Below are 13,435 nucleotides of genomic sequence, written 5' to 3'. Positions count from 1 at the left end.
TGAATTGTGTCAGGGGCCAAGAGTGGATTCCTCATATGGAGGAAGCAGATGTTCCACCATCATTTCTATAGCAGGGTTCTTTCTACAAAGAATTCTGTGTCTGGAATCCTATCTGCTCCCTTCAGCTTTTTGGATAGAAAGGCCAGAAAGACAAAGGTGGGGATGGGGGGTGTATGATGGCACACGCCGTCAACCAGCCTTTCCAACCTTGGGTCCCCGCTTGGTTTGGTGGCTTTCCCTGAGGAGCAGGACAGAAGCGGGCATGACCGGGGAGGAATGGCTGCTTTGGGTTCTCCTTCAACATACTCACTCCTGTCCACAGTCATCTGGTAATTTGAGTGCGAGGTAAATTGTGCTTGAGCACAGGTGAATTTGGGGGACACTGTTGAGCACGTTCATTGGTGCAGGTTCGTTTTTGTCTCCACTTCGAGTCCCTTTGACCTGGGATGGGGGCCTGCTCTCAAGTGACCTTTAGTTCTACTCTGTGGATGTGACTTCTGGGCTCCTTAGACAGAGATTCTTTCCCCATTGCCACCCACTCCTCTCCTCCCCTCTCCTGTCTGCTCTTCTTTGTTTCTTTACAGATCCTCCTCCCTCACCTGTGTCTTCCTCCTCCTCCGCCCTCTTCTTTCCTTTCTTTTTCCTCATTGGTGGTTGTCAACGTCCCCACCCCACACCCTCAGCACATCCCTAGTGTCACTGGATTGGCCTTCTGCTCAGCTGACCAGCTCCTCTGGCCTTCAAGATTCACACGTGTGTTTCCAAAGCAGCTCTCCCAGCCTTCTAGTCTCCTCTAAAGAGGCCGAAGAGCTTTGATTCCAGTGCAATGCAGGCTGCTCGCCTTTGTCTGGGTACCTCCTTCTCCTCGTGCAAAACATCCCTTTGTTCTCACCTTCACTCAGGTCCAGGTGCCCCTGCCACCCTCGCCTGCTCCTTCAGTACAAATTGCATGTATTATCCATCTGAGAAAACCAAATCGGGAAGTTAAATCAATTAAGGTAAAATAAAACAATTGGCTCATTTCACTGTCCCAGATCAAGTGATTTGGGGCTCCTCTGCTGTGTAAGATTTCCTGAGTCTCTCCTTGCTGCTCCTATGCACTAAGACAGAAGCAGCAGCCACTCACAGAGGGAACCCTGGGCTGGGAACCAGACCACGTGAGGTACAGCCTGAGTTCTAGCACTCGTGGCTGTGAGAGCATGGGCAGGTATGTCACTCTCTGTGGCTCAATGTTCCCATCTGTGAAACAGCGACACTATTGACCTCTTAGGGTTGTATATGAGGAGCACACCTTGTGTTGCAATTCAATGCACAACATCAGATCCTGGCTGCTGGCCTCCCTGTCTCCCAGATGGTCAATCAGGCAGGGCCAGAGGGTCCCACTGCCAAGGCATTTTGTTCTCCCCTGTTACAGTCCTTGGTCATGTGAGGAAATAAGGCAAAGGGATGAGCAGAGATTCTCTTCCAAGGATTAGAGGCAGGGGAGGGAACAGAAAAGGCCTGATCCACTTGATCTCTTCCACCTTCAACTTAGTCTGTGCTTTCCCCATCAGCCCCATCTCACTGAATAGCAGTAGGTTCACCAAGTTGCTTGAGCTGAAAATCTGAGCATCTTCCTTGACTTTGATCTTCCCCTCGTTTCCACGTAGCCCAATCGTAGACCTGTCAATTCGACCTATTATATGAAGCAGATCTTAGCCCCAACCACTTCTCTACATTCCCCAGGTCACACCCTTGGCCCACACCTCTGTCACTGCTTGCCTGGCCCACTGTAATACCGCCACTGGTGTCCTGCTTGCCCTCCTGCCTTCTGTCTCTTCTCTACACTGAAGCCGGAGCCATCTTTCATACCCGTGTTTCTTCTTCATCGAGGCCATCACAGTTTGCAGTTGCATGTTTGTTTGTGTGATTTGGAGTTTAATATCTGACTTGCCCATTGGACCTGCTCCAGGAGGTCAAGGACAGCGTCTGAGTTTGTCATCACTGTGTCCCCAGTGCCTTTGATAAGTAACTGTTGAGCAAATGAATTGATGACCAGGTGGGCACTCGTGTCCTTGTTCTCTCTTCCAAAGGGATGTGCGCTCCACGTGGGTAGGGGGTCTGTCTTATTTCTTCACTGATGTCCCTGGAGCCTAGAACACTGGCATATCTGGGGACTTGATGAAGCTTCGTTGAGTGAACTGAGTCTCTGAAGTAGAGGGTTGACTGGGCTCACTTAATTCAGACTATGGGGTCACCTTCTCTGTGACATCATTCCTCATTCTGTCTCCTTCTCACTGGCCTCCCAGGGCCCTGGTTTCCATGAATGCTTTCTGAGCTGAGAGCATAGGCTCGGGCTAGACCAAGATTGGTGTTTGGTTAGGTCCCTGCTCCCCTGAGGATGAAGTGGGGTCTTCTTTGTCACTTACTAGTTAGGTTTGAGAGATGGGGAAGGTGTGCTGGGGGCACTTCCTTCGGTCCAATGAACTCTTGGGAACAAACTCTGTACCCCTTTGGAGCTACACCCAGTGCAGCCAAAATCCTTTCCAGTTATGGCTTCCTTCCTTGTTAGAAACAAAACAGTCTTCCCCACCTCTGCCTTTAAAGTTCTAAGGACTCCCAGGAAATAAGGAAAATGTGTGTAAGGCCTGCCCAAGAGGAGAGGGCAAAGCCTTGGAGAGAGAGACAGTGCAAGGGGGGCTGGAGAAGGCATGTGGTGCTGCGTGAGTTGCCTGTCTCGGTCCCTCTCTGAGCTCTCGTTCCCACCTGTAAGAGGAAGATTGTGACACCTGTGTGGCTGCCAAGTTAGACTGGGATAGGAAGTATGGCAGCTAGAAAATGGTGATTTTTCATCATACCCATCAGGAAAGCCCAGACTTAGCCCACTTCCCTCTCTCCCCTTGTTAATGGCCCCGTGGATCAAATTCCTCCCCCTCACTCCCTTGAAGGTTTCTTCTAAGCCTTCTCTTGGGCTCTTTCAGCTCCCTTTTAGTTTCTCGCCTGTCATGAAGGCATTTCCCTCAAGAGCCCAGCAAGCTTGGCTTTCGCTCACGGTTGGGGAAAAGTGTGTGTTTGGGGGCGGTGGGCTGGGCTGGGAGGCTGGGGGTCTCGAGTTGCCTTGTGGCTGCTCCGCGGGGTCTGGCGCAGCCCCAGCCTCTGGCTGTGACATACAGCCCCCTTCATGAAGCCAGACAGAATTAAGCCTTTTGTTTCCTGTTTGCTAGGCCGGCTTAAAGAAAACACAGAGGGTCCGTGCGGCTGGGGCTTCCAACAAGACGGCCTTTGTATTCATTTAATTAATCAGTTAGCTGAGGGGAAGGAGAGGAGGGAAGTTCATGTTATAAATACATGTTTTTCTTTGGCTTTTTTCCCCCCAAAAGACAGAGCCTGAATGGCATCCCCAAGAGAGCCCCCGGCTCACCCCAGACATGCTGGGGGCCAGGGGCCTGCCAGGCTGCAGCTGTGACCCACCCCCTCCGTCAAGGGGCATTAGCCCTGATCTCTCTGGGTCTTGGGGAAATGTTAAATGCTGACGGGAGTAAGGGCAGTAGGTGCGGGGTGTCCTCTGGGCTCTGGCCCCCTATCCCCCCCAACCTCTCCCCTCAAACCGTGCACCCTCCTACACCCTCCATGGATGAGGTAACTACACGGCCACAGGGAGAAGTGTCTGTCCCCAAAGAGGCCTGGGCACTCTGCAGGTGCACCGTGGGGAGAAGTCCTTGCTTAGGTGCGGAGTGGTCCTGATGCTCCCCTCTCCAGCTCCCCCATTCCGCAGGGAGGGACTGGGCTGTTACTTGTAAACTGCCTAAGCAGACAAAACACTCAGCCACTCCCGGGGGACCCCGAGACTGTCCACTGCCCTCCATGCCCACCCTTCAGTTGGAGCATTCTGAAGTGCAGGGGGAAGCGAAGTGAAATGGGGCTCCTGGGGCTCTGGGGAGGGGCTGGAGTAGGGGGAGCGAGTCCTTCCTTCTCCACAGAGGGGGTTGTTTTTTTAAAGCTCCCTTTGACGATACTATTTAAACTATTTTTTCTTTTTAGAGATGGGCAAATTCACTCACTGTTCTCTCGCTGCCTCCCCCCACCAAACTGCCAGGTGTTTTTAGAGTTTAAAAACCTTTTCATTATGAGGTAAAGTATTTGCAATCCCTAAATATATGGCCCTCGTAATGGAATTTCACTGCGGTAAATTTTTCCTTATGTGCCCTTCATCTCAAGTCCTAGCTGAAATGCTGTGGTATCTGGTAACCAGGACTCTGGGCCTTCTGCCCAGAAAAATCCCCAGATCTAGCCCAAAGGTAGAGGGTCCAGGGCTCGGACCTCGCGTCTGGCCTCTAAATATTTGACTTGTCTCGTCAGGCCATCAGAACAATATGCAGCCCAGGGTGCTGCCAGGCCCGTGCTTCCTGCCCACACCTCCCCCTGCTTCCTTAGCCCTCAGTGAGAGGAGGAGATAGCAGAGGCCAGAAGGGCAGCGCTTGTAAAATGCTCGGTTGGGACAGGACTGCAAGGCCTCAGCTTCCTCTCTGCCGCGCTGAGGACATTCTTCTTCTCAACCCCTGAGAGGTATACAGTTTCAAGCCACAAACCCAAATATCCTCACTCTGGGCTTTTTTGGAGCACAATTAAGCTAGACCGAGCCCTGGTGGGGTGGTCTTTCGCTAGCTAACCAGCAAAATGCCTGGAGTCATGTGTGACTTGGGTCAGCAAACTGTTTAATTTAACTTATTGTGTGGCTTACTGGAGTGTGTCCCTGTGTGCGCATGTCCCCTGAAGCAATGAATAAAACTCAGGACTCCAGAATTTCTGTGTCATCTCCGGGGTAATCTTGTATCGGCCCTTTTCTTCCCAGGCTTCATTTCCCCAAACCAGTGCTTCATCTTCACCGTCTGAGAGGTATGGCTCTCTTGGGTTCCTCTGCCCGGGGGGTAGCTCATAGGTTCAGGAAAAAAAATCCATGTTGTCCTTTGCTTGGGGCTTCTGGAACTGCTTTTCACCAGAGCTCCATGGATTGGGGGTTGGCAGGGAGAGAGGTTAGACCCTAGAGAGTAAATCTCGTTTTCAAAGTTTGAATCATGGAGACTCTGGAGCTGTAGGAATATAGGGACCCGCTGGACCGGGGAGGAAGCAAAGGCCCACTCCTTTCCGAGAAGAGGAGGCTGAGTGCAGGGCATGGTGGTGGGTGGGGTTGGCAGGGCCCTGGTTTTGGTCCCGGGATGCAGTCAGGGTGGCTGGGAGTTGAATCCAGGGAGAAGAGGCCACTGAAGCCGCGTTTCTCAAACGTTAATGGACAAATGAGTCACCTGGGTGTCTTGTTAAAGTGCAGATTCTAAATCCACAGGTCTGAGTGAGACTGAGATTCTGCATTTTGTACAGGCTCCTGGGTAGTATTGCTGCTGCTGGTCTGTGGGCTGCACTGTGAGTGGCAAGGGGCTAATGGATTTATCAGTGCTGAGCTTGCTGAGTAAAAGGTTGCTGGCCTGTGGCTAGAGCTACTGCTTTGTTCCAGTCACAGGGCGACCACCTCATCCCAGTTTGGCTGGGAATTTCCCAGTTTTATCAATGAAGTTCCAGGGATGGTTGACCACCCTGGTTACTGACCTTCCCCGAAAAGACAGGAGCTCCCCTAAGCGTATATGCCTTTAAGGCTCTCACCTGTCTTTTCGTGAGCCCTAGCCCTGTCTCACATCACTCTCATTTAGAATGTGAATTGGCCCCACTCCTGGCCAAAGACCGCCCTCTGTTTGTCTCCCATTGTCCTTCTCCGCACTCTACTAAGGCCTTTTTTCCACTTGTGACATTCTTCCCACCCTCCAGACCTGGCTGAAACTTGTGTTCTCCAGGGCCTCTCCCTGCTTTGAGCTCCGGGGTCCACCTGTGCTTAGCATAGGCTGTCTGGTGCAACTGGCTATCGTGGAGAATAATGGCAGCCATGAGAATACTGCAGACCTTGTACATAAAGGATCTGTCTCCAACTAGACTGTAAACTCCTGGAGGACAGAAATCACGTCTGATCTCTCTTTGTGTCCGTGTGGTGCCTTGCACACAGCGGTCATTAATTCTTGTAAGGTCAGGGCTTGTCCTGCATGCTTCCCCATTCCCAGAACTCAGCACAGGGCCTGGCACAGAGTCCGTGCTTGTTAAGTGTTCATTACATGTTGCTCCTAGAAAGGCATGAATTAGAAGATGCTCTATACTTGTTTTAATCATGGATACTTTTTGAGGTCTGTGTTTTTGGCATTTATTTTTGTATCCATCTGCCTGGAATGCAGTAGGGCTGAATACTTTTTATTTTAATGAAAGCATGCTGTTGGTCATGGAGTAGCTTCCAGAGGGGGTTGGAGGGGAGAGCTCTTGTGAAACCCCAGGCTCTAGGTGGGCTCTCACCTCCACCACCTGGCCTGCAGGAGCTCCCGATGGTTCTTAGATCGGCTGAGGGAGAATTAATGCAATATGGGCTTTGGTGTCCAGCAGGCCGCGCTGCCAGCTTCTTAACTGAGGGCAGAGAGTGACATTTTTGGCTTTTATGCATAATTTGTGACTCCTGATACTGAATGCAGAATTTTAATTCTATATTTTATTATATCTAAGTAAAAATTCATTTCAAAGCCAGAAAGTGACTCTCTTGCTGGCAGGAGAATGAGCAGAGTTGGGTTATGCCCCTTTCAGCCCCAAATATTTTGCCCCTCTGAACAGCCCCTACTGTAAAGTCAGGGTCTCTTCCCTCTGTTCTCATGCAGCCCTGCCCCACGCACATGCACTACAGCCCCACACCAGCTTCCCCAGATTGTGTTAAGTTAAATCCCCATACATTTGTTGGGCACTTAAGATGTACAAGACGTTTAGGAAGATAAAAATGCAAGTGAAACCAGCCCCTAACTTCCATATTCAAGGAGTTTATCCTTTAATTGGGGAGGCAGTTCATGAAAAGAAAAGTAACAATACAAGAGTTAAATAATAATGAAGATTACAGTGGAGGGGATGTCACAAGATGAAACAGGATTAATTACTAAATGAGTGGCACAGATTCTCTGTGCTGAGGGAATTCAGGAAAGAAAGAGACGGTTGTGCACTGGGGTGATCTGGAATGGCTGGGGCCAGGGCCTGGGTTGGGGTGGGATGGAGTAGGCTGAGGAAGGAGGAGTTCGGTTCAGCCCAGCAAGGTTTATGGGGCACTGACTATGTTCCAGGCACTGTGCTGTGCTCTGCAGACATGGAGACAAATAAGACATGGTCCCCACCCTTAAGGAGTCTGCAGTCTAGAGGGGGAAGCATGAAGGAAACTCAAGGGCAGGGAGCTGTGGGAGCACCATGGAGGGACACCTAGCTATGGCTGTTGGCTGTTGGGGAGGCTGGAAGGAACTGTCCCTTGTGACGTCTAAACTGACTTGAGTAGAAAGTAGTCCAAAATGTGGCCAAATGGCAGGGAGGGGAGGGTTAAGTGAAAAGATCATCCTGTACAAAGTCATGCCTGCATGAACCAGCATGGTGTGTATGTGCACAGTGAACAGTTCCGAATTTCTGGAGCATAAGGCATGGTCCAGGGAGTTGCAGGAAGTGAGTAGAGAAGTAGGCATGACCAGGTCTGGGCCAGTGCTCTTCCCACTGCACTGTCATGTCTAAGGGTCTGGGGAGACTTTGTGTGTTTGTAGGTCAAGGTGGGTTGCCTGAGCAGAGGGAGAGACTGAAGGTACACGAATACACACGCACAGTTAAACGGCACCCTGGCATGGAGGGTCAGAGCCAGCGGGGGGCGGGGGTTAGCCTAGGGGAGCGGGTCGGGGGCTCTGCTTTTGAGTGGGGAGGAAAGGAAGGAAAGTTAGAGATCAGTGTGTTGAGGAAGAAGGAAGGACATTAGGAAAACTCAGAAGACAGAGCCAGTGGACACTGAAAACACCCAGGCGACAGAGTCAAAGGCATTTATCAAACAACATGTCCACAGGCACAGGAATGAATGGGGCTGGTCTGGAGGGCTGAAGAGAACAAGTGGGCTGTGGGCCCCATAGCTCTGGGCTATGAGATGCAGGGCAGAGCCATCTTTGTTGTGAATGAACTGTGAGCAATAGGGCAAAGGGTCCCTCTCCTAAGGTCCTGAACATAGAAATCTGGAAGGCAGGGGGAGTGTGTCCTAAGCCACCCCTGCAACCTGCCCCCCCACCTCCACTTGGCCTCTGCTGACCTTCTGGGTCCTACTGCGCTTATTCTAGGCCTGGTCCCAGAGACGAATGGATCACCCCCTACCGAGCATCCTGGTGGTCCAGGACAGAGGGCAGCCATCACTAGAGGTGAAGCAAGGTGATGGTCGGGGGCTGGGGAGCTGGACCCTGGGCAGTCTTCCCTCTGGAGGAGGGAGAATGAAGATCAGCTGTGAAGGTTCTGCCAAAGCCTGGCTGGAGAATAGAGGGCCAGTCTCTTGTACAGAAAGAGAACCCACCAGAGGTGACCTTTCCCTCTGAACCCATGCCTTTGATCTGGGAATCCGGGAGAGTCCATCCCATGGGCCTTGTGGTACTTCTTGCTTGCTTATTGGCAGTCCTGAATTCTGTTCTTCCTGTCCAGCCTCACCGACTGGAATTCCAGGAATCTGCCCTCCTTGCTTGTAGGAGGTCATCTCGTCCTGATGGTTGCAGCCCTTTAGAGAAGGAGCCCACACTGTTCTTGTTCTGAGGCCAAAGTCTGCGTTCAGGGCAGAGGAGGGCCATGACCCACACGGCTTCCTGCTTCTCCCTCCACACCAAGATGGGCTTGAACCTGTGTGTTGCCTGTCAGACCCAGGTGTGGTGCTGGCAGGCCTGTTGCTGTGAGGCACAGACAGCTGGGCTCTCCTGTCACTGCCGGCGACACATGTGAGGATGTGCTCCTTCTGAGGAAACCCCATGCTCTTTGGCTCAATCAGGCTCTCTAGCTGTGGCTGCATCCCACTGAGGGGGACTGATCCTTCCGGTTTGCCTGGAACTGAGGGATTTCCTGGGACATGGAACCTACAGTGTGGAAACCTGGAAAGTCTCAGGGAAATTGGGAGGAGGTGGTCACCCTAACTGTCCCACTTCTACTTCTGGAAAAGTGTAGAGAATTCAGGATCTCCAAATTCCACTGAGCACAGCCTGGATTTACCCTGGGATGATGCGCCCCGCCCACTGAGGGGTGTGTGACGGGGTAAACTGTGCAGTGTGACGCCGCCATGGTGTGTAGAAGAGCTTTGGGATCTGCAGGCTGGGCTGAAATCCCCTGTCTGTCACTTCCTCAGTGTGCAAGTTTGGGTGAGTTAATTTATGTTTCTGAGCCTCAGTTTCCTTATCTGTAAAATGGGGATGATAATATCAGTCTCCTGGATTGTTGTGAGGATTACATGAGGTGATGTTTGTCCCTCAGGTGCCTAGCATGGTGAAAGCGTCTGTAGAAGATAGTCAGTAAATGTTAGTTCTCCCTGATCCCTCCCTCTCCTTGGGTTGGAGTGATACCCATTCTGCAGATGGAGAAGGCGAGGCTGACAAGCAGAAAGAGTTTACTCTGGGTCAAAATGACAGTCAGAATTAGAAATCAGCAACAGACTTCTAGCTCTTGACTTCCATCTTCCTCCTTTGGAATAGACAAGGGTTTCTCTGTCTGCATTGTTCCCTGGATGAGGAGAAGGCACCATTTTGTTTATTCATTCATTCATTCATTCATTCATTCATCCACGTATTCATTCAACATATATTTATTAAGTACCTACTATGTGTCAGTTACTGTTCTGGTCTAACACATTTTCAACAAAACACATATATTTTCTGCCCTCGTGAAACTTATATCCTGGTAGGGGAGATGCATAATAAACATCTCTCTAATACAATGGAAAGTAGTAATAATTGCTCTGAAGGGAGAACAAAGCAGGTTAAGATGGTAGAGAGTGGCTGGAGCATGGGCCTTATTCTATGTGGGGTGGCTAGGGAAGGCGTCTCCGAGGAGGTGACATTTGAGCTGAGGCCTGAAAGAATGCAGCCTGGGTCTTGTGGGCCTGACCTCCCCTCCTCCTGAAGCTCCTGGTTCAGCCCAGCTGCCCCAGGGTGGAATCAGCTGCTGAGGAGAGAGAGTCAGTCCTGATTTGGGCTGCAGGGGTAGGTGGCAGTACAGCTGTTTTGATCAGCTGTCTTTCCAGGGCACTGACCCGTTTGCTGGTCTGAACTTTCAGGATGGGGGAGGGACCCAAGCTGGAAAATCAGTATTGGGGGTCAGATTGCAGATGAAAATGATATAAACGGCTGCCTTGCTCCACTTGGGGACACTCTACATTTGGAGACAAGTCACAATGTATTGTTTCCTATACAACTCTTTTTCTTTGGCATTGCCTTTTGCTTTAAGAAAAAAATACACCCTTGTTTGGATTGCATGCTAAATGATTTATGAACATTATTCTTCTCCGTTAGTTCTACCTGTAGGAGCTCCAGCCCTCGCAATCCTTTTCATGTTGATTAAGTACATTTGAAAGCAAAAGGAGACTGTCTGAAATTGCTTCAGACATAGACTCGCGGCTTCCCTGGACCCAGGAGGCATTCCTCATCTTCCCTTTGAAAGAGTTCCTTTGCAGCTGGTTAAGCAGGAGATCAGTCCAGAAACATGTAGCCAGTCTTGTGTGTGCCGAAGGAGGCAGAGGGATACTTTTCTGGAGCTGGAAATTATGGATTTGATATCCTGGAATTTCTGATGGAATGCCCTCCAGGAGTCAGCCTCCCAGCCCAGGTATGACTCTACCTGGCTTGACTCTGATCAGGAGGATACCAGGCTCTTCTTAAAGGGCCTGTCAGAGCACAGTGTTGTCAGGGGACTCCACTGAATAGGGTTGGGAGAGAGGAATGTCACAGCCCATCTTCATGTATCCCCAGGCTAAGGGAAGGTGCATGTGGAGAGGAAATATGATCCATGGAGCCAGCCCCCAAGCCGATGGTCCTCTTGGCTGGTTCTATAGTTAGGATAGGACCAGTGACCTTCCCTAGTTCTCAGCCCCTGCATCCCTCATTCACTACTGTGTGGTGGAGGCCTTGGGCACACACTCTGTAGGTAGGTAGATAATTAGGGGTCCAGCCTCAGAACGCACTTTGACCTGGCCTAAGTTAAGCCAGAGAGTAGACTTCAACAGATTCTGTTTCTGCTATATACTCAGTCTCTTGCATCCCTGTCTGGTCCAGGGCTCCCTTCTGCAGGTCTTCATGTCAAAGATGAAGGACGATGGTTTTTCCTGAACTTCTGGTCTGGCCACAGAAATTGTGTGAAATTCTCCCCTGCTCTCTGCCTCCTTGCCTCACAGAGTCCCTCTGAGCTGCCTTCAGCTTCTGGTTTTTCAAACCCAGGCTCTAAAGGTTTATTTAGAATCCCCTGTCTTCAAAAAGTTTCATCTTTTATGGCTTCCCTTTGTGTATAAGCCCAAGTTTCTTCACATCTGGCCCCCTCCCCGCCCTTTTCGGGGTGGCATTTCTCTAGTTGTGTCTGCATTAGACACTGACTAGACACGACCTCGTCTTTCGTTGTTGCTTACCTGCTGGGTGACTTTGGAAAAGTCGCTTCTATCTCTGATTCTTGATGCCCTCATTTATTAAATGGGAATAAGAACATTTGAGGAACAAATGAGATGCTAGTTTTGAAAAACGCTTTGTAATTGTTTTTATTGTCTCCTCATGACAAGTTAAAATAGACATTTAAAAATGTAAACGTTTAAAATTCTACTGTCTGGCTATATGCAATCTGGGACAAGGGTGAAACGGTATGCACAGAGGAAAAGACCCAAACCATTTCGGTGGAAACCTGAAGAGAAGTACTGAGAAACCTGAAGAGAAGTACTGATTGTGCCAACTTGACCTCAGTCCTCACAGCAGGAGGAGGGAGGGGGCGGGGTGTCAACCCCCTACTATGTGCCAGATACCCTGCTTGGCTTTTTGGGTCTGTTGTCTTTTCCTCACACCAACCTTGAGATGGTGTTATCCCCATTTGAACAGATGATGGAAATGAGACCCAAAGAGAGTAAGTAACTTGCCCAAGATCACAAAGTTGGCAAGTCATAGAGCCGAGAATCAAACCCAGCTCTGCCTGATCCTAATGTCCATGCCCATGATGTTACGTATCAGGACCCAACTCCAAGGGCACCTTTGAGGACAACTGGACCTCCATCAGTGGCCTTGGCTCGCTGCCACCTCCGAATCACACCCACCTCTTGAACCTGTAATCCTACCTTTAGCAATTTATCCCATGGAGCTGAGCATTTACCCTTCTGATTCTCTCCTGTTCTCCCTCTCACTCCCTTTCTCTCTCTCTCTCTTTAAGGCACACCTCGGGAAGGGTTGCTCGAGAACCGTGGATTAATGCTGTTAGCCCCCTTCTTCCTGGCTAAGAGAGACAGCCAGAGTAAAATCTCTACATTGTGTACCTGGGAGGGCAGCTGATCCTGAAAAGGACAGAAAAGAGAGGCTTGTCCATCTAAGACAAATTTTATCCATTTCCGGTTTTGCCTGGGCTGGTCCTGCCTCTGTGCAAGTTGAGCCAAGCCCTGGGGGCAGCCTCGGAGGTCTGCATCCTGCTGTCTGAGCCCCAGTTAGCGGCCCCACCCCTGGGGAAGGCAGTCTCTGTCTGAGAGGTAGAGGGGATGTGGTTAGGCCTCTTCATGCCCTTGCCAACCCTCAGAGACCCACGCACCCAGCCCTCTTTCTCCCTCCCCCGACCCCAACCTTGATGTGAAGGGCTCGGTCCCACTAAAGCTTCTGTCCACCGCGAGAGATCCCCCTCTCTCCAGAGTGGCTCCACGGGCCTTTTGAGTGGGGCAGTGGGGGAGCAGGCAGCCTGTGGGCCTGGGAGGAGAAATAAAGGCGTGAGATCCCCCGAGGGCTCGAAGGGTCAGGGGCTGTGTATCTGGTGACTTCTGGATGCAAGCTCCAACAAAGAGAAATCTGTGGTGGGAGAGACTCCATGAAGGAAATAAAATCTCCATGAAAACAAACTTTTGTTGGAAGCTTTCTCCTCTTGTTTTCGCAGCGTGTTGCTGAGTCCTGGAAGGGGAAGGCCTGTCTTCCGGAGCCCTTGGGAGGCTCTCCGATTATCCAAATATCAGCTTGCTGCTAAGAGCTGTTTTTCTGCCACCTGGAAGACAGGGCCTGGGAGTAGGTGCAGTAATAATTAGATTTCTAGTCAAGGCTGGAATGAGTAAAAGAAACGCTGGTGGCCGTGCACAGAGCTGTGGCTGAGAGCCAGGATCTTGGCGGACACAGTGCCGTGTGTGTGATACAATTCTGTGACTTGGGCGGGCCCTGCCATCCTCTGGGCTCACTTTTCTCACCTGTAAAATGGACATAACTTGCCCAAGGTCTTTCAGCTAGAAGAGCAGGGTCCGAGTCAGGATGTAAACTTTTGTTTTCCATGAACTTGTAGTTCATAAAAACCAGGGGACAGAGGTGAAATGATCTTTGAAGGCATCACAAGGCCACAAGAAGTT

At 50.7% G+C, this 13,435-nt stretch overlaps 1 protein-coding gene across 9 annotated transcripts in view; it reads left to right on the top strand.

The window, feature by feature from the left end:
- Nucleotides 1-13,435, top strand: part of PKNOX2 (PBX/knotted 1 homeobox 2) — a 253,475-nt gene that overhangs the window by 33,089 nt on the left and 206,951 nt on the right. Inside the window, exon 1 of one of the 9 annotated variants that reach the window (XM_070489991.1) lies at nucleotides 8,711-9,239. The exons of the other annotated variants lie outside the window; for them this stretch is intronic. The gene's annotated coding sequence lies outside the window, so the exon portion shown is untranslated. Of the gene's footprint in view, nucleotides 1-8,710; nucleotides 9,240-13,435 lie in introns of those variants that run through there. 9 annotated transcript variants of the gene reach the window in all.

The sequence above is a fragment of the Equus asinus genome, chromosome 20, assembly GCF_041296235.1.
Source record: "Equus asinus isolate D_3611 breed Donkey chromosome 20, EquAss-T2T_v2, whole genome shotgun sequence".
Taxonomy (NCBI): Eukaryota; Metazoa; Chordata; class Mammalia; order Perissodactyla; family Equidae; genus Equus; species Equus asinus.
This window is presented reverse-complemented; position numbering and strand designations above follow the sequence as displayed.